This window comes from Diadema setosum, chromosome 13, assembly GCF_964275005.1.
Source record: "Diadema setosum chromosome 13, eeDiaSeto1, whole genome shotgun sequence".
NCBI classification, from domain to species: Eukaryota; Metazoa; Echinodermata; class Echinoidea; order Diadematoida; family Diadematidae; genus Diadema; species Diadema setosum.
The window spans coordinates 22,174,332-22,202,286 of NC_092697.1; the positions used below are offsets into that span (position 1 = coordinate 22,174,332).

General features: G+C 37.0%; 1 pseudogene; it reads left to right on the plus strand.

The window, feature by feature from the left end:
* Window positions 1–1,638: 1,638 nt before the first annotated feature.
* LOC140237024 (N-terminal EF-hand calcium-binding protein 1-like) lies at window positions 1,639–6,932 on the plus strand (annotated as a pseudogene).
* The last annotated feature ends 21,023 nt before the right edge of the window (window positions 6,933–27,955 follow it).

The following is a 27,955-nucleotide window of genomic DNA, read 5'->3' on the forward strand; positions in this document are numbered from 1 at the left end:
TTTCTTTATTTGAGAACAGTATTGGTGAATAAAAATTGATACCTTGATTGATAGCACTCTACATGCAACCAAAACAAGAGAGACATTCTCATCATGAACTAAATGTTACAGAATGTTATGCAAAAGCAGTAAAACAACAGTCATCATACTGCTGTTGTAAGTCAGCAATGAGCAAAAAACAGAATTTAAAAAAAAAAAAAACCCAGCATACCTTCATGATGAAGTTGTGAACTTAACCTGACACTATTGTATTCTCCTGTACATGATCCTATCATCAGAGCGCACACACTGGTATGGTGATTAAACATCAGAATAATAAAAAAAAAACACACCAATTTTCCAGTTGTTGCCATTTGTTTGCAAAAATGCTTACCTATAGTCACCAATTATTTCCTTTTCACTCTGCATGATATAAATACACGTACATATATAACAGCAAAGTTCCCAATAGGGCGTTCTATGGCACGCCAGAAGGGAATCAAATAATTATGTTCGACACCAACTAAAAAACCATTTCATCAATTTAAATTTCATTCCACAAAAATATGTTCGATAAAATATATATTTCATAAAATATATATTCAAACAAAATATATATTTGACAAGAAAATATGAAGGTTTGACCGAAATATATTCGACAAAATATATATTTGACAAAAATATATATGTTTCACCAAAAATATATTTCACAAAAATATATTTGATCAAAAATATATTTGACACAAACTATGTTTGACCCAAAATATATTTGACAAAAAATATATTTGACCAAAAATCATATTTGACCAAAATATATTCGACAAAAAATATATATATTTCACCAAAAATATATATTAGACCCAAGATATATTTGACAAGTGTTTTACACCTATATGGCGTTCTATACTTACGACAAGAAATCATTCGATGAACAAAAAACCATTCGATGAACAAAAAATCATTCCATGAAAATAAAAAGTCATTCGATGACAATACAGCGCAGCGCAAGCTTACACTGCACGTGTCGTTGCGTGTACACTGTGGTATACACCATCAATCTGCAAATTGCATGCGCATCACATCCGCGCGCGCTTGCTAGCCCGTGCTGCCGTGCGGTACGAGAGCTAGACGCTCGCGTGGTACACGCCCTATTATACAAAGCATTAGCGATTTTGATGTCTGTCTCTTCTGAAAGTGGGAGTAGGAATGATCTCGATGGCGTTATGCAAGAGATTCAGCTCCGCCATTGCCAGTGAGATGACGAGCGCGAGATCGATCGGGATCAGGTTGCCCGGTCGTGGACATACTTGGAGACTAAGTTAGCACGAGCAGAGCAACATCAGCGGTAACCGCAGCAGCGACCCCAACACGTTACTGGTACAGCGCCCGGCCGCCCCGCGCGGGGGTTACATCAGCGGCAGCGTTAGCCCGACCAGACGGAGTACGCTGTGCGAATATCCTACATACAGCGACTGGGCTGTGTATAGTTACGGCAGCGCCTGCCATGACGATCCGGTCTCCAACCCAAACATCAAGCAGGCCAAGGGCAAATAGACCACAGCCTGAGGCTGTAAATAGGCTCAGGCTCAACCACCGGCACCGCACCGGCACTACGGGCTCAGCCTCAGCAACCCCAGGTTGGTAAACTGTCGTAGACCGATGAGATCTGTAAAATCAGCAAAATGTCCGAAGACACATCCACGCTAACTTGTAGAGGAGCACTACGTGTGGACAGAGCGCGACCATTGAAATTTGTCTGAGATCTGTCTCTTCTCGTTGCCGTCGGTCTCCGGCGGTAGTAAAATGGTAATGCAGTATTGGCAGTAAGCCAATATCGTATCTAAGAGGCAAGAAGATATACCTCAAATTTCACTCTACCAAATTCCACCAAAATTTCAGGGATTCCTTAGTATCTCATTTCCAGTCACTCACATAAATTTGAATTAAATGAGACATGGGGAAGCATTGAATTCAACGTTGACTTAGTTGTGGTTGTTTCTGCTCGCGCTCACAGCTTACGCTGTCTAATGTTAACGTTACACATTACGGTGGCTTTTAAATAAGGGGGACCATCATAGACATCATAAAAAACAAGGTTATATGCCTTCTAACCTGGAGTAATGTGTAACTCATCATGAAATATAGATTGCTAGTTGTTCTCCCCCCCCCCCCCCATGAGACTAACAATTAGAGTTACTGTCACACAGGTCAGTATCATTACGACAGCGCGTTGCTGACTGCAGTAATTCACGCGATCACGATTACTCTCCACAGGCATTCATTGTCGGCAGGTAGTTCGCCGTACAGGAGGAAAAGAATATGAAGTTTCCGTGACAACCTGAGGACATACGTTGATGCAGCAGGAAGAGATGATGGATGTGTGAGGTAAGACATCGTGTCCTCATTGCTAGATTCCCACTGGTGTGATATTTTGAATGGAATGTGCTTCAGTAATATACTAATCACAGAGTTAGGAAAATTGACTTTATTTCTTTTTTTTTTCTTCTATGAATGTGGTGTTTCTTATGGAAAGTTATGAGATTGAATAAGCTGAATGAACAATTCTCAGAGGATATAGATATGTGATATAAACAGCCATCCCTATCTTTCAACAGAGCAGAATTCTGGATGCCTAATCCAGTCAAGTACTAACTTAGTCAAGTACTTGTACTGTTTGAAAATTGTTGTTCAAATTTTACCTCTTTATTGTTATTTATTTGTGTGTGTGTGTGCGTGTGTTTGTGTGTGTGTTGAAACTAAAGTTTCAAAGATGAAGTTTAGGAAGTCAAGACTTTATGCCCCATTGTGAATGTTTTTTACTTTTGTGATAAACTTGGAATATAGTGATTTGGTGTGTTTTTTCAAAGCTAGTAATATTAGGAATAATAAAGTAGTGATGGTAGTGATCATAATAAAATTGTCATGATGAATTATCACTGTTGTTATTACTTGAATAATGAAAATGATGTTTCTAGTCATGATTATCATCATCATTTATCATTGCTTTCCCCCTTGCAGAATTACAATATATATGCCTCTAAATATATTGTAGGCAAACTGTAATAGCAGTACCTAGAGAAACCTGAAACAAGTACCGGTACATCAATATGGTACTAATTGGAAACATTTCAGTTCATCTTTTCAACATCAAGTTTATTATATGTTGATAAAATTATGTTCCAAAAGGTATACAGTATTTACCCAGTAATGTCATGCATTGTATTTCTGTTGTTTCCACTAATACACAATGGCAGCTACAGTGTGAGAATGTTTGAGGCCATGAGGGGACCTGTAACTATGCCGTCTACGAGATCTGGGAAACAGAAGAGGACTGGAAGACGTGAGTCACTTTGTGTTGATCTCTATTGATCCAGTGATGGTTTTGCCAAGGTTTGACACTGTAGCTCCTTATTATAAAGCATAGATTATTAAGTTCAGAAGAAAATCAAGCAAACAATTCCATACTTCATTTGTCAGAATAAATTGTGCAGTATTAAAAGAAAAAAAAAGTGTCGTGTTCAGAATGTGTTCACTGTTATTGTAGTTTGTGTTTATCTGTTTGTTTGGTGGGTCATAGGATTTCTGTACCAGATGTAATTGCTTATGATTTGTGGTATTTTGTAGTACATGTATCATGTTCTTTCTTGATAAGCTTGTCTTGTATTCTTTCAGGAACTTTGCTGGTGCCAAGTCAAAGTCTTTCCGTCGAGAGAATGTGGATCTTTTGGACAAACCAGAGCAGCTGTCTTTAATGGCTATACCAGGTGAGAGTCATGTTACCCCAGTGATAGCTGGAGTCCAATTCCAGAGTGGTTAACCCTGACTTTAACTAGTGGGGAAATTCTGTTTAATCAACATATTGCTTACAGGAGCCATGCTTGTGCTGCGATAACTATTTTATCAGAGGATCCTGATCAGTGTATATCAAAATTTTACGACCCTCATAAAGGTAGCTAATCTTTGAGGAGTTGTAGATTCAGAAAGAAATGAAGACAGGATACTGTAAAGATTTTTGTTTCAAAAAGTAGATTCTAGAGTATCTATCTTGTGTTGCAATAATCAAAAGTGCACACCCAATTCTTAACAATCTCTATTCTCTACTTACACAAAATGTTGTTCTTACACCCCAATGGAAGTAGTTTTGTGCATACTGTAAAGCAAGAAATATTTGCAGTGTGAAATTTTCTTGAATCACAGCTGACAGCCTTTTTTTTCCTTTTTTTTTATGCCTCCGCCACGAAGTGGTGCCGGAGGCATTATGTTTTCGGGTTGTCCATCCGTCCGTCCGTCCGTCCTTCCGTCCGTAATGAATTTTGTGGACAGCGTAACTAAAAAAACCTTTTGAGGTATCCTAATGAAACTTGGCATGTATGTGTATTAGGGGGTGAAGTTGTGCCTATCAACTTTTGGGTGCACATGCTCAAGATCAAAGGTCAAAAGGTCAAGGTCAAATATGTAAAGTTTCACTATTTCCACCATATCTATGCAATGCCTGAAGATATTTTCTTAAAACTTAGTGTATACATGTATTACCCAATTAAGATTCTCTGGTGGAAGTTTGGGGTCATGAGGTCAAAGGTCAAAGGTCAAAAGGTCAAGTAACAATATCTTTTTGTCCGTAACTTGGAAATTGTTCATGGTATCTTCATGGAACATAGCATATATACATGTACTGACTGACAATGATTATCTAGAGAATTTAGGGTTCATGGGGTCAAAGGTCAGGGGCCAAAGACAAGGGCAACACTTCAACATTTTACTATTTCCCTCATATTTATGCAATGCCAGCGGGATTATTTTTTTTTTACACTTGGTGTATGCATGTATAACCTGATAGAGATTCTCTGGAAACTTTTTCTTTTCTTTTTTTTGCCTTAAAGGTCAAAAGGTCAAAGATCAAGGGAAAGTGCTGAACTAACTTTTTCCTCCATATCTCAGAAGTGGCTCAAGGTATCTTGAAACTTTCTACATATTTATGCATGTTCTGCCTGACAGTGATTATCCTATGAATTTTACGGTCAAAAGCCAGATGAAAATGGTAACAATGTACTTTTCAATACAGAAATTGCACTTTTTCTCCATACCTTGAAAAGTACTCAATGCATAAACTTATGAATGGGCAAAGTCAAGTTAAAGTCCTTAAATCCCCAAATGCATGCTCTCCTTTTCATCCAATTAAACTTAGGTCAAGGAAGGTGAATATTCAACACATTTGTGACAAACTTGTTATTTTAATATTTTGCCAATTGTGTGAAAATGTAATCACACATTGTCCACATGTACAGTAGACCTATTAGGAGAATCATGCATTATGGCGGAGGCATACCAGTCGCCTTAGCGACATTTCTAGTTCAGCATGCCACTTGAATTCAATGCATACAGTGCATACAGTGTAAACAAGAACTTTTGCATGTACATGTATTTTGATTTTGTGACTCTTGGATCTCACAAAATTTGCAAAATTGGAATACACACGAAAATGTTTGGCTTAAAATGGTTCACTATTTTTGCTTCAATTGAGTTCTGCATGCCAAAAACGAAAGATTGTATACTTCATTCCGTTCAAAATAATTGTATGGTGGAATAATTATTCAAATATAGGCATTAAAGACTCTAAACAGTGTTTTCACGGAAGAATTAAAATGGGTTGATGCTTATTCTCCAACAAACGTTATTCATTTCTATCCATTTCATTCATTCATCTCATTTATTTTCACTTTCATTATTGGTTGACAAAATCTGTATTAAAATCACAAACAAACAAACAAAAATGCACTGTGTCAAATATGATAATGGAGAAATCATGAGAAGCACAACGTAGTCTTATTGAAAATGACCCCTTAATAACAAATATGATGTAAATATGTGTAATCATTTATAATCATTTGTAATTTGATTGAAACAAACATGAATACAAATTGTGATAAGATTATGTATTGATTTCTACTTTGCAAGAAATCAGTTGAAATTTGAATTATTGATGAAAACTTATCCCGTAATGACCAATTTGCATGGACACATTAATGATTATGCAAAAGTATGAAGTGAAGGATCTATGAAGTTAGATTGCAACATATGATTTTGTTTGTTTGTTTGTTTCTCTGTGTTGGTAGGAGCATAGCTGCCTTGGACCCTGATAGCCCTATCCATCATCATGAGGTTTCCCAACCCACTCAATGCCATGCAGATCGAGCCTTTGGATCAACGTCATCATGGAAGGACCACCTGCTCAAGGGTGAGCCACAATGTGCACACATCAGCAGGTCTGAGAGTATTCTGAAGGGGGAGGGCAATTATGCCGGCAGTGCAGTCATTATTCTGATTCAGTCTAATCAGGCCACTCTGCATAAAGATTCACAATCAATCAATCAGTCAATCAATCAATCAATTAATCAATCAATCAATCAAATTTCTTCAAGCAAATATCTTTGAACCTCATTAAAGCTTTGGTTTCAAAATATTTCATTTTACCTTTTCATCGGCTAAAGCAGCATCTTAGTGAGTACCATTATAATTCTTCAGTCATGGGGAAAATAATTTTGTAAAAGTAAAAATCAATACCTCTCAAATCAGCAGTGTTTCGAAGTCTCATTTGTATGCCACTCTCCTTCTCTTTGTGACCCTTCTTATTGGAAAGTCTGGATGCCAGCTATTTCTACTCTACACATTAATGTTGTTTCCAGAAATTCTTTCTGTCTGTATGGCTACAGATTTTATTGTGAATTTGGAAGAAAGGACAAATATTTGTTCATTCTGTAAAAAAAAGAAAGAAAGAGTGTGTATACATGTATTATCAAAGATGGATAATGAACAAATACTGACATGAAAAAAAAAATTGTGCATTCTGTAGTTCACATGACTGTATGATAATGTTTCATTCTCTCCCCACTCCTCTGTCCAGTCTCGGAGTGGAGCCATTGGACAAGGATGTAATAAGGAAGCCTCCTCGTTAGGTTCGTGACCCCATGATCACCAGATCTCTTCTTATTTATGTAGTCATGTCTGCCCTCATCATCGTCGTGGGAATCCTCTGGGTCTTCTGGAGAGAGGTTAGTGCTCCCTTTATTGTCCATGACTGTACACACATTTCTATTAATATTGGTCAAGTTCTTCCTTTACATAATTGTAATATTATGCCCTTGCTACATTGTGCCGAGTGATGACATTAGTGCATTTAGCAAGCTATCTTCTGTCAGATGCTTTGTCATGCGGATTGTAATATTAGATAATGATGCATGTATTGATTTGATTAGATTTATCCATTGTCTTTATAGATACTTGGCTGTGTATATTAGTACATGCAATAGCAGCATTCATCTTCACATACAGTATGCAATGAATTGTTTTGCTCCATGAAGCCTTTTCAGAGTATGAGGACAAGCATGATACTATCTTGAGCTGGGATTTATCAACTTGTGCCTGTCAAGCAGTCCAGATGGCACTGTAATAATGACTGCTCCTCTCAATTAGATGCAATCCTGCCTCAGCCTTCTCTGTGTCAGACAAAGTCATAAAAAGACGTGTAGCATACATGTATGAATACAAGACCATACATACTGTCTGATGCACCACTGGTGATGAAATAACTCAGTTGTGTACAGACTTTGTCAGTACGTTTCAACATAAAGTAATGAGTGATAATTTTGATAAGTAATGTTGTCAAACATGCAGATCATGCCTTGGTTAGCTGTCCTTCAAGATGTAACTCATGTTGGTTATCTACTTCCCACCACTACAGGAAATATTCCAGATGGAAGCACTGTCAGTATAAGGTGAGTGTGGCATGAACTTCCCTCCCCTTCTCCCATCCCACTGGTGTATTCGCACACTTTTGTCATGTTATTGTTGAAACCAAGGGCCGTCATTTAAATATCACAGGCTAATTGTTAATTGTACACATTGTAAAATTATTGCCCATTGTACGCTAATGTGTACAAATGTGTCCTTTAAAAGCAAAAAAATTTAATGAGTTAACCATGTGTAAAACATCTGTCAGTATGATTGTACTTCTTCACAACTAAACCTCAGCACTTCTGTAGGATTTCTTGTATTCTGCTCTGCTTCATGTTTTGAGAAAATTAGAGGTTTCTTATACTTTTTTTTCACTTTAAAAGATATTTGTAGGAAAATAATGCTATATATTTGGTTTCATAGGCTGCTGACTGGATGGTATAATTGACTAATTTAATGTCTAATGCACTACAATGACTTCCATGTCTGTTTAATTAGAGGGGCAATCAGGCACAGTTTTACTCTTTTCATAGAATTCCTTTTAATGACTTACTCTCGATTGACTGATTTTTGTTGCTCATTTCAGATATCTGTTTCTTGGTGATGCTGACTTCCTCTGTCTGAGTTGTGCCGGAGATTAAAAGTAGGGTCATCGGCGGTTGAGTCGGCGTCACATCATCAAGCAACTGTGTGATTTTGAACTTGTTTGACCTGACGATGGTCTCATTGATACTTGGCAGGAATCTTATGTGGTTTTGCAGTATTTCTGACGCATTCAATCTGTCAAAATCTTCATACATGTACTGGTGGACATTTGTTTGGTTGGGTATACTCAGTGAAAGTCATTAATAAGTGAAGACTGTGTACCTGCTACCTGTATTTTAGGTGTAAAACTCATATTTAACGAAACCCCATTCGATAGAGAGGGTCTGTTGCATCCAAAATTTGTTATATAACCAGTTTAAAAGCCGTCACGACATAGCGGTCAGAAATTCCTGGGCTAAATCACCCAGCGCCACTGACAAATCGATTCTCTGAATAATACTAAATAAAATCTTCGAACCGGACTTATCAGTCGCCAACACGCTGTACTGCGCGGCCATTTTCTGACACCAGCTGTTGTTGTTGTTGTTGTTGTTTTTGATAATTCGCAAACCCGTATCGCGCCCTCTCTCAGTAAAAACGATGTATTTCCTTTTTTTTGTGTGTGAAAAGTTCAGGGTCGGGGGGTTTTCTAGGGTCGGGCGTGTTACGCCAATACAATGATTTTTTTTTTTTTTTGCCTTATGGAAGTGTTCCTGTTTGCACAAGGTTTTATATTTAAGTGTTTCTCATGGTTCTTATAATGGGCATTTACTTTAAACAATTATGACTGATAATGGTTTTTATTGATGATGAAGGTTGCCAGTATTGAGTAATACCTTGATACCTTGATGTAGTAATCCCTTGAAGCAGCTTGTACATGAAGCTATACTGGGATGAACTCGAACTGTGTGTCATGAGGGGGTGTCATTCAGTGTATGTACAGATGTCTCACTATCATACAATAAAATGTGAGTATAGGTGCTCAGTGCGAGTAAAAACAGCGTCGATCCTCTTACACAGTGGCTGATCCAGCAGGAGGCTGCATTGCCCTGAGGATGGGCAAAGCAGCTCCTTGGAATGCATTTATATTTAGTTCATTTCTTGAATCTGTAGCATTTGATTTCATGTATTTGAAATTTTGCAATTGTTACATGAATGCCAACTCTTTCATCTGCACTATTGCAGTCTTTCAGCAGTTACAGATTTGTATGATGATAAGATGACAAGAACATTTTAATGTGTAATGCTGCTTAAAGGGACAAAACAAATCATGCCCCTATGAAATTGAATTCAGGTTAGTTCTCTCCCTCCCCTTTCCCAAGTAAACATACAGATTTCATAGTTGTGATGACATTCTCTGTCAGAATCGTCTTTGATATATTTGCAAGTTATATAGCACTGGTTACTCAGAGGAATACCAATACCAATGTCAACCCATCACTCTCAGTCAAGCCATTTTTTTTTTTTTTTTTTTTTGGTTGATAGCTGATGATGTTAGGGGAAGGCGAAAGATTGATTATATGGCTCATTGCCAGTCATTCCAATGTCTAATCCACTCAATGTGTTTATGTCACCTCCTCAGTCATCATGACATCATAATAATGTTTGTATTATTTTTATGACAATATTACATCCCTATCACATCGCCAGCTCATTATCAACATGACATCCTCACATCATCATCATCATTAGATTATCATGACAGAATCCTGATAGCTGAATTACATTCATGAATGTGAACAGGAACCACAAGGAGAACAGTGCAAAGATCACTAAAGTGGCTACCCTCTATGAATAAGACTAAATCATCATCATCATCGTCATTGTCATCAAGACATAATTCTTATACCTTTATAACATCATAGCATCATTCTCACATTATTGTGACATCATCACCAAACACTGTGACATCATCATGACAATAATGTGACATCACATCATTTTCCTATCATTCTTCATATTGTCCCTAAACCGTGACATCATCCTGCCATTAACCTTCCATCGCTTTCCTTTTACCCACTCCAATGAATAGCACTTTTAATGGGATAGAGATTTTATAGTCTCTATGCAAGGGGTAAACCCATTTTATCCTCTTTATTATGAGCAGGTCTAGCTCTGTAAGAATATTGGATATCACTTTGCTTAGTACAAAAATACTGTCTGTGGTGTTTCCTCAGTATTCATGACTCTTTAAATTGCCAGAGGTTACAATGTAAATATCTCGAAATACTGCACCATTTAACTTTGAATGAAATTTTATGATAGATTAATTTGATCACTGTGGTCCAATTGAAATGTACTTACATTGTCAGATTACATGATATGAGCTGAAGGACCCCTGACTGTAAACTATAAACTGCCATATCGTCGCTGGGGTGACAAGACCTCGTATCTCAAAAATGTCAAAAAAAATTTTTTAGCTTAATGGTCAAATAATGGGTCAAGTGATGTCTTGGCCAAATCCTAACTGTCTTACTCCAAAAATGAAGCCACCATGACATGTCAAAGAGAAGGCTTTCCCATTCACTATAGTGCTTTGGCCGCCATGTTTTTTCGCTCTCCTGAACATTTGACAATTTTGAGATACGAGGTTTTGTCACCCCAGCGACGATATGTAGATTGTTGAAAACAGTAAGATTTACAGTGGAAAGGCAGGATTTACATCCTGGTGTTGGGAAGAAAAATCCACATTCAGTTTTTCACATTGGCTGTGATAATGCTGGAAGAGCATAAACAGAATTGATAGTGTTTAGCTCTCAGTCTTCTAAAGTTCTAGTGGGTTTTCCTTAGTTCAAAAATGTGATTTAGTCCACATTGTGAACAAAGTTCCTTCATAGGTGTGTGAGTTTTTATTGTGTGTCTGTCTGTCAGTGTTGTTGAGTGTACATGAATCTTTCTTTTGGATTCAGAAATTATTCGTAAATTTACAAATTATCGTCTTATCAAGGAGGTACTAGTACCTCCTTGGTCTTATAAAGTTTTTATTTTTCAATTACTTAGCAATGTACAATCCATACAGGAGTGCCTCTCTTGATCATGTTTTCCAGTTTATCTGAGATTCTAATATTAAAGACTTCCTACAGCAAGTGTAATTGTGTGGTATCTCTAGACTGATGAATATCTGCATAGTTCTATTTGTCTCAGAGTTAATTTTAAAGGGATGTTGACTTGAATCCTGTTTATTTAAGTGATCAATGTTAAATAGTTTTGTTTATTGACAAAGTTGAACAAAGTTGCTTACAATATACACTGGAACTGGAAATACAAATGAAGTCAGTGACACGATGGGTGCATCTGTTTTACACTCCACATCTTTATTAAAGTTGTACATACAGAATAATATACTAGTATGTGGTAACAGTTCAGCATTGATGTTCATAAGGCCTTGTGTGTAGTCTTGACTTTCAGACCCACCTTATCTTTGACACAGTTGTAGTCTGTATCATGTTAACTCTTGATTGTTTGTAGGTTGTTTTCACAGTGAAGTACACAGCAGGATCCTGTATAAACTATTGATGTGCAGTAGTCATACTCAGAGAATGGGACTTCATTGGATGATACAATACTTTACATTGATGATCTTTGTCCTGTAATGGCGGCTGACAGTAGACTGGTGTAAGCCAAGTTTTCATGTTAACAAGAATTTGATTATGTGTTCAGTGCCTTCAAAGATCAGTGTACATGTACCACTTGCGAGTAAGATTCTTTATGTCTGGAGGTGCTTCAAGTCTGGCTTAACAGAGTTTCCTCTTAACCAATTGAGAACCAGTCGGAGTATACTAGGGCAGGTGTCTATGGGAAATGCTTGTTGTCGCAAAATCAGTCAGTCCTCATTGGGTTAAGGCTAACTTGTGTCGTAAGCAAATTTCTGCCCCCTCTGATTGAAACAGGTTTACAGTATACAGCATAATGTCAGAGCAGAAGCATTGTACTTGCCATTCAAAATTAGCATTCATTAATTATTGTGAGACTGAAATGAAATGAATTTGAAAAATATAGAAAAAAAAAAGATATGTGACAAGGCATGTACATTTGTGCCAATTGCCTCATTTAGATTGTAGAAGATTGGAATTTGATTTCATGAATTTGAAAGATTGGAATTTGTGACACCTTGACTGTGGCATTAAGCTGGCAATGCCAGAGAAGCTTCAACCACATGACATGTAAGAAATATGATTGAAGCTTGGAAGTTAAGGGATCTGTTTTTGATAGAAAAGAAAGATCCCTTCTGAAATGAATCAAACCTGCATTAATTACTTGCGACTTTTCAAAGTGTAATATTTCAAATATTGACTGGATGTGCCATGCCTACGAGCCCCCTACATGTTACATTGTAAGTGGATCAGTGTTGTAATTGTTGAAGTGCTTCAAGTCTTTTTTGAAAAGGCGCTATATACTGTAATTATTGGTTATCATATGTTATTATGTTTTATCTGTGAGTGTCTGATGAAGAAAATGTATGTTTCAATATCTCTCATGTTTCAACAGGAGAAATATGGGGGTTATTTCAGTGCAAATTGTAATCTGCGATGCAACTTTTACAACATAACGGTATAAGCATACAAATTTTACCTGGTAATACATGTACTCAGTAATATTCAGATCTTACTCAGTAACATGAAATAACAATGCCATAATGTTAGAAATACTGCCTGCTGGTTTATCTGTGAAATAAGTTCAGCCTCTGAAATCTTGTTACTTCTGGCCATAGGTGGGCGATTCATGACAGGAAACAATTTATCCCCCAAAACTGTGTGGCCTACAGGTGACATCTCTTGGGTCTGTTGTGAATGGAAAATATGGACTGATAACAAAGGGACTGTACCCAAACTACTGTGAAAGCAGTGTGGTTCAGAGCTCTTTAGTAGATTGTGTGGAATACATACAACAGCAGTGCGAGCTGTCTTGTTGAATAATGGCAAGCCAATTTGAATATACAGTGTTATTTACATAGACTTTGTATTTCTTTTATGTCCAGAATTGTTAATGACTGCAATTAAATTTCCATCTTGTGATTGGTATGGCACGAATATCTTTCCTTGTTAACTTGGCATACAAAGTGAAAGGAGTGATTGAATGCGTGAGTGGATGAATGATACACAAGATAAATTTATGACTGAAAAAGTGAGATAGTTACTACATACATCATATAGCTGTGTACACAACTGAATGACGCCATCCCACAAACTGTAAGTTTTCTATATATATTGTAAGTTGTGCGACTGGAAACAACCAGTTCATTGTAAATGGGCAAATTAGTTTACTGCTGCTCAGAAGAGTACAGTACAAATGTATATGCTCCAGGTGAATGACTGCAAAATTAGAGGTTTTGGTGTTTGTTTTTTTCATACAAGATGCAGTGCAACATACTACTAGTACTTGAGGAATAATAACAGTGTTGAAAGTATGGAGACCTATAAGTGAACAAACCATAAGAGCAATCAAATGAAAACACACACACACACACCCCCTCACATACAAAAAAAAAAAAAAAAAACTTGGCACATAATAGCATATATATGTTCCTTTTCAATCCATGACTATGATTGTGATGAAATTAGTGTATCATCCTTGCAAGTTTTATAACATGGATTCTATATTTGTATCCAGTTTATTCATTCTTTGATAACTGCTGCAAAAGTTCCAACACAAATGAAAATACAGTCAACCTTGTTTAAGCTGGCCTCGCATAAGTCAAATAATCACCCAAGTCAAAGGTCCTTTTCAAGTCCTCTTCTCTTTATACCGGTACATTCTATTAATTTTAATCCCTCATTAGTTGAATTTTCTCTGATCGAAGCTATTTCTTCAGTCCAAATAGATTCGACATGGGCAAGGTTGACTGTAATTCAATTCCTTCAACATATTCTACAAACATTTATTGACATTTTGATACTACATATGGAATATGTTTGCCGTAGTTCAATGGTACCTCTACTAACCACCACACAACACTTCTCCCATCTATTCAGACATGAAGTTTTTAATGACAATCTCCTAGAGTGCAAATATGGACTGCTCTTCGGGGAATTGTTGATATCATTACCACGAGGGATCTCGGCTCTGTGCTATGACCCAAGGAACCTTACAGGGGCACCGATAGCAACAACTGCCTTGAAAAAAAACAGTTCATATCTGTACATACATGTATTATATAATGAAGAAAATTGTATGAAAATTTAGTAGGTTGATGGCAATAGCTCTTGGATAGCCAATTCACACATCTGCACTGCCATTTCACGTGCATTGCAATCATATTGGATATTGGTCACCTCTCTCACTATTGAAGCCAAGTGCTTACCCTACATGTGCATATGAATGTGCTGCTACAAATCAAGAGGGCAGTTTAGTATAATATGGGTCAGTTTGGGTACTGTGGGAACTACAGGTAATTGCTGACTGTATGCCCCAATTCTTAACCAATCAGACTTGAAGATTCATCAAATGAAGTATCTGGTTGTAGTGATGAAGTATGTATCTGGTTGTATCGTGATGAGGTATATAGCTGGTTGTACAGTGATGATGTGATGAAATACTAGTACTATGTACCATTAACTGGTTGTACGTGTATTTGTATTGTGATGATGTAACCCCGGCGCGGGGCGCTGTAACCAGTAACGTGTTGGGGTCGCTGCTGCATGCGGTTACCGCTGATGTTGCTCTGCCACGGCCACGACCTGATACCGATCTCGCGCTCGCCAACTGGCAATGGCGGAGATTAAGCTGTGCTGAATCTTTTGCATAACGCCATGGCGGGATCATTCCTACTCCCACTTTCAGAACAGTGGAAGCCATGGCCCATGCGTGAAGTCTTGAGCTAAATCGACATCGAAATCGCGAAAGCTACCGCGCTCAAAACCCACCACTCGATCGAGCATCCCACCGCGGCGGCCAGCGGCTGCCCCGCGCCGATGACGGGCTAGCTAGCTGGAGTGTGCTAAGCATGGTACACGTGCAGTGTATGCATGCGTACGTGTTGCGCTGCATGTAGACAAGTCGCATGGGCCAGCTTGGTACACAGCGAATATTGCGCACTCGTTTTGTCGAACGTATTTTGTCATGAAACGTATTTCAGCTCATGAAATGTATTTTCATGGAATGGTTTTTCGTTCATCAAATGATTTTTTTTTTTTTTCGAAAGTATGGAAAGCCATGTATGTAAAACACTTTTTGTCAAATATATTTTGGGTCTAATATATTTTTGTTGAAATGAATATATTTTGTCGAATATATTTTCGTCAGATATATTTTTTGGTCAAAAATATTTTGGGTCAAACATATTTTGTGTCAAATATATTTTTGGTGAAATATATATTTTGTCTAATATATTTTTGGTCAAATATATTTTTGGTCAAATATAATTTTGGTCAAATATATTTTGGTGAAATATATATATATTTTTGTCAAATATATATTTTGGTCAAACCTATATATTTCTTGTCAAATATATATTTTGTTTGATTATATTTTTGTCAAATACATATTTTATTGAATATATCTTTTATCAAATATATATTTTGTCGAATATATTTTTGTTGAATGAAATTTTACTCGATGAAATGGTTTTTTAGTTGGTGTCGAACATAAATATTTGATTCCCCTCTGGCGCGCCATAGCGTTCATTTCTCTTCATTTTTCTCCAACAGCTGAAAAATGGGGTACAGTTTAAAGATAATAAAAAGTTTTGGTACCTCAAAAGTTTCCCTGAATTTCCTTGTTTTGGTTTGTGTTTCACGTTAAAGTACGTTGTCTGTGAGAATTACTCGCCCCAAAGTGCTCTCATGTCTTAGTAATCATGCAATAATGGTTTCGTACCAGAGCCGTCGCCGTACAGCGTCGATAAATATTGTACGAAACCACTGACTGCGAGCAACAGCGTGCAGCCCATTGTACGCATAGCTAACTGCGACCAGCAGCCCCATACGCATAGCGTAATGGGGCTTCGCATTGTAACATTCAGGATCATGACAGAATTAGTATCGCGGGTAAATGTCAATTTAAAATCCCAAAATTTCTTCGATTTGAAGACTTACCAATTAAGGTGAAGTATTGAAAACAGGCTTCGAACAACGTTTGCTTCTGCCAATAGTCCCTTTCTTTTCGAATTGATGACTGAATGTGACTCGGTCGAGAGGACCTTGGGAGAGCTACATACACCATGGACCGATGCATACACTGACTACTACGGCCAGCGCATGCGCACACAAACATCTTATCCGTTGATATGGGATTTGAAATTTGTGCGCATGTGATGTGTTCGCATGCACTGGCTGTAGTATTCAGTGTACATGGTGTATGTAGCTCTCCAAAGGTCCTCTCGGCCGAGTCACATTCAGTCATCAATTCGAACAGAAAGGGACTATAGGCAGAACCAAACGTTACCCGAAGCCTGTTTTCAATACTTCACCTTAATTGGTAAGTCTTCAAATTGAAGAATTTTTGGGATTTTAAGTTAACATTTATCCCGCGATACTAAATCTGTTATGATCCTGAATGCTACAATGCGAAGCCCGATTACGCTATGCGTATGGGACTGCTGGTCGCTATGCGTATGGGGCTGCTGGTCGCAGTTAATTGCATGATTACTAAGGCATGAGAGCACTTAGGGGCGAGTAAGTCTCAGTGTTAGTTATATGAAAGGTACTTTAACCTGAAACACAAACTTAAGACAAGGAAATTTTTGAGGTACCAAAACTTTTTATAATCTTTAAACACGAAAGTGGTTTACATACAATATTGATTGTGGCATTTACAAGGCCGGACAGTCCCCCAAATTCTATGAATAAGAAATTATGGAAACGAACATTCATTCAAAATCAATTTGCTACCTTGGCCCTAATGTTTGGAATTCACTACCACTCAGCATTCCCCTCATCCAATTTAAAGAGGATGGCTAGTAACTGATCAGTGGGAATCAGTGGAAATGCTGGGGGATGATTGTTCCAATCCTTGTGGGATTCATTTAATAGTACATTATATATCTATTGTTGTGTGAAAATTATTTGCTTCAGATTGGTTTCATATTCAAGTAATGTGCAGTTCAATGTTTCCAGGTTAGCATGACTGTACAGTGTCGGGGCGATCGATAACAGCCCATCATTTTCACACAACAGTAGATATATAATGTACTCTTAAATGAATCCCACAAGGATTGGAACAATCATCCCCCAGCATTCCCACTGATTCCCACTGATCATTTACTAGCCATCCTCTTTAAAGGTATTAGCCCACATTTGTAAACCTGCAGCAATTGGTCTCATAGTTAGCATGGAGTTTGGGTATGATTGCAGTAACACCTGTGCAAAATTTCGTTCCAATTAGTCCATTACTTTCATAAAAATAAATGAAAATGCACCATAATCCGTATGCATGCGTATAACGCTCGCTAGCTCCGGTCCACGTACGTGTTACATGTACAATGTACGTAGCTATAGCCCGCGCTCGTAATTCGATTTTGGGTCGGGTTGACCCGGTTTGAAAATTGATTTTAAAACGATGATTTTCTCTCTTTTATCGAATGGTATAGACAAAGAGCGACAGGTGAGGTATGTAACTGTTATAACTTGTACTTGAAGTCATATTGGACCTGTTTTATGCAGTTTTGATTTTCGTGGGTTTGCAAATGTGGGCTAGTACCTTTAATGGCACGATGAATAAAATCAAGACTATTTTTCAATGCATGATAATAGGTTAAGTTTATTACAAAGTCTTGATCCAAATACCTGTGATTAACCTCCCCAACATAAACATAAGTTTCTTAGTGTGTGAATCTATTTTTTCTCTCATTATGTATAATCCCATCATGAAAACGAATGTCTTCTTGACAGTGTCTAATGGTGCATAATGCTGATCAAATGTTTTCCTATGCAGTGACATTGATGGCATAGATTAATGAAGTGGCTTATTTATGATCGTGTGTATGTGTGTCTCTCTATCTGTGTGTTTCTGTGTGTGTGCTTTCTGGTATACATGTAGCTGACAGACTGTTTCTTTTTTTCCTTTTTAAATCTATAGTGAAAATCTGCTCCATGTTCAGTGTGATGTTTATGACTTGGACCAATATCAACAACACAGTGTTACAATTTCTTTTCATTACAAGTTCATCAAATGGTTGAAACAAGGAATGATTCCATTACTTACATATTAATATGATTCTATGAACAGAGATGTGATGTAATGACATCAATGCCAAATCTAACAGCAAAATGTTATTGTAACTCTTTACGTGCCACGTTCGCACACCCACTCGGTCGACGGCATGCCAAGTCCGCACATTTTGCTCAAACGCACAAAACTGCCCAAACTGATCAATAAATCTCCAACATGCAATGGTGCAAAGAAAAGCATCACTTGCGATTCCTTTTTTTGTCACATGTAGCTTACATTCTGTGCATGAATATCTATCAAGCAGTGTTACCTATTGAATTTGCAAGTAAGTTTCAAGTTTCTGCCACTGTTTTGTGTGCAAATTAAAGTTGTGTAGCTTATTTGAAAGAACTAGAAATGTCGCTTTGGCGACTGGTATGCCTCCGCCATAATGCATGATTTTCCCAGTAGGTGTAGATAGTACATGTGGACAATGTGTGATTACATTTTCACAAAATTGGCAAAATATTGAAATGACAAGTTTGTCACAAATGTGTTGAATGTTCACCTTCCTTGACCTAGGTTTAATTGGATGAATAGGAGAGCATGTATCTAGGGATTTAAGGACTTTAACTCGACTTTGACCCATTCATACATTTAGGCATTGAGTAATTATCAAGGTACAGGTGTGGAGAAAAAGTGCAATTTCTGAATTGAATAGTAAATTGTTACCATTTTCATCTGGCCCTTGACCCTAAAATTCATAAGATAATCACTTTCAGGTAGAACATGCATAATATGTACTAAGTTTCAAGATAACTTGAGCCACTTCCGAGATATGGAGGAAAAAGTTAGTTCAGCACTTTCACTTGATCTTTGACCTTTTGACCTTTGAGGCAAAAAAAAGAAGAAAAAAAAAAAAACTTTCCAGAGAATTTCGATTAGGTTACACATGTATGCATACACCAAGTGTAAAAAAAAAATAATAACCCTGCTGGCATTGCATGATAGGAGGGAAATTTTGAAGTGTTGCACTTGACCTTTGACCCCATGAACCCTACATTCTCTAGATAATCACTTCCAGTCAGTATATGTATATACTATGTTCCATGAAGATACCTTGAACAATTTTCCAAGGTATGGAGAAAAAAAAAGAAGTTTTAATATTTTTACTTGACCTTTTGACCTTTGACCTCATGACCCAAACTTTCACCAGAGAATCTTAATTGGGTAATACATGTATACACTAAGTTTCAAGAAAATATCGTCAGGCATTCAATAGATATGGTGGAAATAGTGAAATTTTATGTATTTGACCCTGACCTTTTGACCTTTGACCTCATGACCCAAACTTTCACCAGAGAATCTTAATTGGGTAATACATGTATACACTCATACCCCTTTCATAAACTCATCCTCCTATTATCCGCATAAGAATAATGCGGACAATTCAATAAAAAATGCGTTCACAAACTCTGAAAATAATCCGCATTATTTTTACGAGCGCCCGTCCTGAAAAAGGCGGATAATCGTCATGGTGACTGCACACCCCCCTTCTGCGGGAAAGACAGGTGACGTTTGACCGCACCCCGGCAAATATCCGCATTATTTGGGTTTGCGTTCATAAACTCAAAATCTCGTCCCGACGCTGCTATTATGCGGATAATAGAAGGGTCGAAATAATGCGCATTATTCTTTCCCCTCTCCGATTTTACGACCAAATGTTGCGGATATTATCCGCATTATTGAGTTTATGAAAGGGGTATAAGTTTCAAGAAAATATCTTCAGGCATTCAATAGATATGGTGGAAATAGTGAAATTTTATGTATTTGACCTTGACCTTTTGACCTTTGACCTTGAGCATGTGCACCCAAAAGTTGATAGGCACAACTTCACCCGCTAATACACATACATGCCAAGTTTCATTAGGATACCTCAACGGGTTTTGATAGTTACCTTGTCCACAAAATTCATTACGGACGGACGGAAGGACGAACGGACGGACGGACGGAAGGACGGACGAACGGACAACCCGAAAACATAATGCCTCCGGCACCACTTTGTGGCGGAGGCATAAAAATACTCATAATTTTTTTTCGTAAAATTTGCTTCAAAGCAAGCTCAGCATTTCTATACAGTTGTGTTCATTACATGTCTAGTGTAATCAAAATTAATGAAAAGTTACATAGATTTGAAAAACAATATTTCCCAATGTCATGCCTATGCTGCAGTCTATTAAAGAATGATGTGGCACACAGGGGGTTTACATCATGGCACATAAAGAGTTAACATCCAATTCCTTCTATTCACCTTCTAAAATCTGATTAAGGGCAATTCCGCAGTTAGGTGGACATGACATGGATAAAAGAAATGTGCCTCTTTATCTTACCCTTTAATCTAGGTATTAACTAATGCTATGGATGTTCGCCAATCATTAGGGTCTTTCAAATTCAGTAGATTTTATTTTTCGTATTCATTGATTTTGTGAGATCTAAAACCATCATTTAAAATGTACATGTGGGACTGGGGACGCTGAAATTCACTTAAATGCAAATTACAGTGGGTTCCTTTGAAATTTTTTCCTCAAAGTTTTGCTAAAGGGTAAAAGATGAATACATTTAAATACTCCAGAAGTCATGTGACATTTTCTCAATTACAAAAGGGTGAAATGACCTGCGGAATTACTCCGGACAAATGTAACGTTACTAACCGTAACGTTACTAACCATGCTTTTGGGGGACTAGCTAAAAATTATCGGTCGAACTGCTAAAAAGATTTGCATGAACATTTGTCATGATGCAATAATTGAAATTAATGCAACACTTTGTTTGAATTAACTTGAATTTTTGCACACTTTTTGTTACAAGACATTGATTTTTTTGTCATGTCCTTTTTTCGTAACGTTACTAACCAGCCCTTTAAGTTGCTATAGCAATTCTAATATTTCTTGGATTGTGTTCATTCTTTTCTGTATCATAAACCTGGGAAGGATGAACATGTTTTTGACATAATTTTGACTTGAAATGAATAAATGGTAATTTAGTGGTAAAAACAAATATCTAAATTTGTTCAAATGTAACGTTACTAACCGCGGAATTGCCCTTAAACTAAAAAATTTAATTAATAAAACTAAACAAATTTAAATAACCAAGATGTGATTATCGCTGGCATAGATTATTTTGTCTGCTTAGAATATGCAGATCATATAGCAAGAACCCTATATGCTATAGTTCATGCTGTAAAGTATGCGCCACATATTTAGTGAGTCTAATTTGTCACAAAATGGGGACTTCGAAATAATCTTATGTACATGTGCTCGTCACATTCAAATCGAGGTAATGATAATGATAATGAATAACATTTATACAGTGCTTGATACTGATGTTTCCAAGCGCATCAATCTGGGAAAAAAAAAGTATGACATAAAGGTAAAATACAGCATTATGTACATATTATGATATAACGACAGCAACAACAACAACAGAATTAAGATTGAGTAAACAGATAAGTTTTCAACAATGACTTGAACTTATCAAAATTTTCAGCATTACGAATATGGTATAGGGAGTTTATTCCAAAGAGATGGGGAAATAACAGAGAAAGCCCTATCACCGGGTACAGGTGAGGGACCACATGATAATTGGAGAGTGGAGGAAGAACGGAGAGAACGGGTTGAAGTGGAGGAGCGGAAGGAAATTAAGTTTTTAAGATAAGATGGGGCGAGATTATTACATATCTTGTAAAGAACAAGGAGTATTTTAAAGGTGTAATGTAAGAGTTGATAATTTTGTGGGTTACAAAATTTGAAAAGCCACCCACACGCAAAATTCACAAAAATAAAAACCATATACAGTATGAAATGTACGGTGTATATAGTACATAGTTTCATGATGTATGGAAACAATAAAGCCTGCTCTGCTGTCAGTTTAAATGTAGTGAATATCACAAAATGAAAATTTTGAACACACCTGTTTTATAAGTTTTTATCAGAATTTTCCTTGATTGATGTGACATAATGTAAGTCCTAGTCTGGTTGCAGATGCTAAGCTAAGCTAAATAACAGTGATTTGTACATTACCTCACCACATTAAAGTAATTTCATTATCAGTCGTTTGTTGCTCATAAGAGAAGATTCCTTCAAATTGATCATCTATCACTGTTTCAAGCAATGCCCATCAAAATTATGGAAAGACATACAGTCAACCTCGCGTAAGTCGACATAATCGGGACTGAGCAAAACACGTTGATTTACGCGAATGTCGACTTACGCGTAAGTCAACATTTTGTCGACTTATAAATGAAAACTAATTTCCCCTGTACAGAGTAAGATTTCGATCACGATGCGGATCGCTACCCAAATCTTACTCCTTTTGCTGCTAAAACATGCCAACTGACATCAGCAACAATAATGTTTTAGTTTATGCATAAATCTCGCGCGGGTTAGTAACGACAACGCACATTTCCCAAATCTCTAGAGAGATTTTGAGAGAGCGGGATCGGAAACCTGGGCCCGTTTCTAGACACTTTACATTTTAAACTTGATTTGAAATATCAAACGCAAATTCCCCAAATTGCATTAAACTTTGCGATTTAAATTCAAGTGCGTTGCTGCGAAGATATTCGTGCGATATCGTACGATTCTGTCAAGATAATTTTTCAGCGCTGACTGAGTTGAAACATGTGTGATTTTCCTTCATTAAGTCACCATATTTGTTTTGCTTAAATTTCTATTGCCATACTCTGAAAATGAATTGTTCTCATGCTCCGATTCGCAACATTACCGTTCGGCATAGCGAACTTTAACAATAATTTGCTATCATTTTTTCACTAGTGACATTTCGTGAAGCAGCATGCGTTTCGATAGTTTGAAACGTGTAAATGTTGCGATATCTTTCCCCTGCAAGTGCAGACTAAGTTTGGTCACGGCGAAAGTTCCGTTACGAAATAAAAAATAATGCGAGTCTTTTCAACAATAACGCACTTCCGTAATTTTGTTTATTTTTAGTATCTAGTTTCGGACAAAAACCGCAAGTCTTTTCTGCAACGCTCTTGCGTTTTAAATACAGCGTTGCTTGTGATTTGATGGATTTGCATTTGATTTTTAAGAGTTGCGTTTAAACGCAATTGAGTTTAAATTTCCTACAATTTTCTAGTTTCGTATGATTATCAAACGCAAGTCTTTTCAGCATTCCGTGTGATTTGAGGGACTTGCATTTGATTTTCAGAGTTGCGATTAATTCTTAATTTTGCTTACGAAATAAAAAATAATGCAAGTCTTTTCAACAATAACACTTCCGAAGATGTTTAGAGATGCATTTAAACGCAGTTTCTTATAGTTTTGTACAAAAGCCGCAAGTCTTCTCTGCAGCGCTCTTGCGTTTAAATACAGCGTTACGTGTGATTTGATGAACTTGCATTTGATTTTTTTGAGTTGCATTTAAACGCAATTGCGTTAAGAAAAAGTTCCCTACAATTTTCTAGTTTCGTATGATTATCAAACACAAGTCTTTTCAGCGTTCCGTGTGATTTGATGGACTTGCATTTGATTTTTAGAGTTGCGTTTAAATGTAATTGAGTTTAAGTTTCCTACAACTAGTTTCGTATGATTATCAAACGCAAGTCTTTTCAGCGTTCCGTGTAATTTGATGGATTTGCATTTGGTTTTCAGAGTTGCGTTTAATTTTTGATTTTGCTTACGAAATAAAAAAAGTAATGCAAGTCTTTTCAACAATAACACACTTCCGTAGATGTATAGAGATGCTTTTATACGCAGTGTCTAGTTTCGTACGAAAACCGCAAGTCTTCTCTGCAACGCTCTTGCGTTTAAATACATCGTTGCGTGTGATTTGATGGACTTGCATTTGATTTGAGTTGCGTTTAAACGTAATTGAGTTCAGGTTCGTACAATTTAGTTTCATATGATTATCACAGGCAAGTCTTTTCAGCAACGCACTTGCGTTTAAACGCAAAAGTTGCGTGTGATTTTATACACCTGCATTTGATTTTTTGAGTTGCATTATTGCATTTTAATAAAATTTTCTAGAAAGGGCCCAGGTTTCTTATACCGCTTCGAAAAAATTACGTTAGAATATTCGGATTAACAAAAACACCTATTTCATGTTCGGATAATGAATACCTACTGGGACATAGGTGTACAAAATGTGTGCGTTTTGAGAATAACAAGAGGGAGAAAAGGGGTAAAGTGAACTGCCTTGGGTACTACGTACTACATGTAATACTCCAGTGTAAATGAGTGTATGCCCTTTCTATTCTGGCATACAAGACAATGGACGCATTGCGCGAACGCTACCGCGCCGTATATTAGCAAATCGGAGCGGGAAAACAAATTTTTTTCACAGAATGACGATAAGATTTTGAGCGAAAAATTATGTCAACTTAGACGAGGGAATTAACACGTATTTCAGCTCAGTTGGCACTGAAAAATCACGTCGACTTACGCGAGTTGTCGACTTATAAATGTCAACTATAAAGACGACGAAATTTTCAAGGAATAACAAAGGCAAAAATCGGGACTTTTTTATCGTGTCGACTTAAGCGAGTTGTCGACTTATAAATGCGATGTCGACTTAAGCGAGGTTTACTGTACTACTGTAAATATGAAATTCTGAGAAATTTTCATAAATCTGCTTGTGCACACACCCACAAGACACCAACTTTTCAGGACTTTGTATGGTGATGCATCGTAATGATGGTTTGGGCAGGAAATTAAATTTGAATGCATTTTTCACTTAAATATTTGAGAATGAAATGTATACAAGACGTAGGAATTTAAGCAAAACATTCTTCTCAACTATGAAATTGTTGGAAAGGGTCTCATTTTCTTGAATAAAATGAAAATGACACATGTATAGCTCTTGACTGTCTTGTAAATGGATACCATGTACAACGAACCCTGCCTTTATTAGGTGATCCGAGTATCCTCTCCGATCACCGTCTGTTTCTGTACGGATTCTTTGTTCTTCTTCTTCATCTTTCTCCTCAGATGTTGTGCAGAGGTTAAATCATAAAGTTCTTTGACTATCAATTTCAAACTTATACCATCTATTGCGTCCCAAAGATGACGGATCTAATGTAAATACGAGACATGAAACTCGTCACTGAAGATGAGTTGGTGATATGCTGGGTTGATATTAGATACCGGTCATCCGTGGTCGACAACGAAAAGAATGTGAATATGAAACGTTATCTGAAAAGAGTTAAACAATAATCAAAAACAAAAGTGTCCTGTGAACATCGATCCCTCAAATGCGTGCATGGGAAACCGTTACTCTAACCACTCGGCCACGGAACATCGACGGAAAAGGCAAGACAAAAAACAATAAACAGGCGGGAAAAGTCAATGCCCACTCAACAAACGTGGCCACGTGAACATGTAATGTATTGCTAGACGGCAATGAGGCCTTGTAACAACTAATGGCGCTATGCCATTTCTGGCAACTGGGGAAAAATACGTCCCGTAGACATAACACGTAAAATCAGCTTTTTTTTTGATACCTTGCCTTTAATCACAATTTTCAGAGTGATGACGTCATCAAATTACAAAACACTGACATGGACTTGAAAGACAATTGTTCAAAGTACAACACCTCCTATGTCATCATTACATACTATGATCGGTTTGACAAAGCCAGCCTGCAAAATTTTGCAGCAGTCGAAGCAATGTGGTCTCCAACACAAAACAAATGGATATTTTGTGTGTGTGTGTGTGTGTTTGTATAGGTGCGTTTATATACGAACGTGATTTCTACATGGACGAATGTGTAATACACCACTGAAGAAAAAAAGTAAAAGATACAAGTATTTTGTTTCGTGCTCTTATGGGGTTCGAACCCGCACGGGTGCAACCTTATGTCTCTGAGACGTCGCCTTTAACCTCTCAGTCCTACGTCTCGACGAGAAAATATGAGGAACGTAAGCTTATATGTGAAAGATGAATCAGGAATCGTTTCGTCCACCTTCCATTCTCATTTTCAGTTTTAAGCTGCAAAATTGTCAACCTGATGAGAAGATTTGCACAAAAAAAAAAATAAAATGCATGATTACTGCAGCCTATTGTGTGAGCTACGACATACTTAAGTTTCAGAGGAAATGAAGCAAAACCAAATGAGGTAAAGGTGCTTGAACGTTATCAAGTCAATACATGGTTAGAAATAAAAAAAAATCACCTCCCATAGACATAACACAAACCTTTCACTGAGTTTGATATCTTGCCTTTAATCACAACTTCTAGTATGATGATATCATCAAATTAGAAATCTTCTACACGGACTTGAAAGGCCATTGTTCAAAATACAATGTATTCTTTGCATTGTCAACTTGGAGGTTGACATGATGAAACCATCTACACATGAGGCAGCCATTACTACCTGTGTGAAATTATTATAGGCATGGTTATCAAATTCCCCCAAAATTTCCTTATAATTGCTTTATTTTTACACATAGTTAAGCTATCCCTTTAAACTCATCACAGTTTGATTGAAATTATTTATATTATACATCAATACAAAATTCAGTTCCATAGCTGATCACGTTTGCTAATTAAGATTAATTGTCTAGAATGTGTCATATGGCCAACCTGTATACACACGTATAATACACACACACACACACAATGCTAAATGTATGTATCAAACCTCTGTAACACAACTTTGAACTAACTGTAGGAATTATCGCTGCACTTATCATCCATACTTTTTATCACTATCTGAATCTCCACAAAAACCACTAATTGACAAATAATCATCAATACAGAAGACTGACTTAAAGGAACAATTCAAACACCTTTTTTTTTTACAATGTATAGCTTGTTTCATGTATAAATCAGCACAAAGTAACCACGACTACATTGTGTTACTGAATTGATATGAACAAATTTCGCTCCAGCTCTGAGTTACATGAATTCCAAATAAAACGAACATTTCATCTGCACAAAATAAATATCATTTTGTTACAATATACTGTGATCACTTTGAGAAACCCAGCCTGCAAAATTTTGCAGCTGTCAAATGCGGTCTCCAACACAAAACAAAGGGATTCTGTGTGTGTGTGTGTGTGTGTGTGTGTGTATGCGTATAGGTGTGTTTACATGCGAACATGATTTCTACATGGGCGAAGGTGTAGTACTCCATTGAAGAAAAAAAGTTTTTAAAAAAAGTATTTTCTTTCGTGCTCTTGTGGGGTTTGAACCTGCACGTGTGCAACCTCACGTCTCTGAGACGTCGCCTTTAACCACTCGGCCATACGTCTCGACGAGAAAATATGAGGAACGTAAGCTTATGTATATATGAAAGATGAATCAGGAATCGTTTCGTCAACATTCCATTCTCATTTTCAGTTTTAAGCTGCAAAATTGTCAACCTGATGAGATTTCAAAAAATAAAATGTACGATTACTGCAGCTTATTGTCTTATTGTAAACTTGTCTGATTTTGAGTCTTTACAATTTCCAGTATGATGACGTCATCAGATTTCACAACCATCACATGGATTTGAAAGGCAAATGTTCAAAGAACAACATATCTGAATTTGGGATGATATTGAGCTTAAACAACAG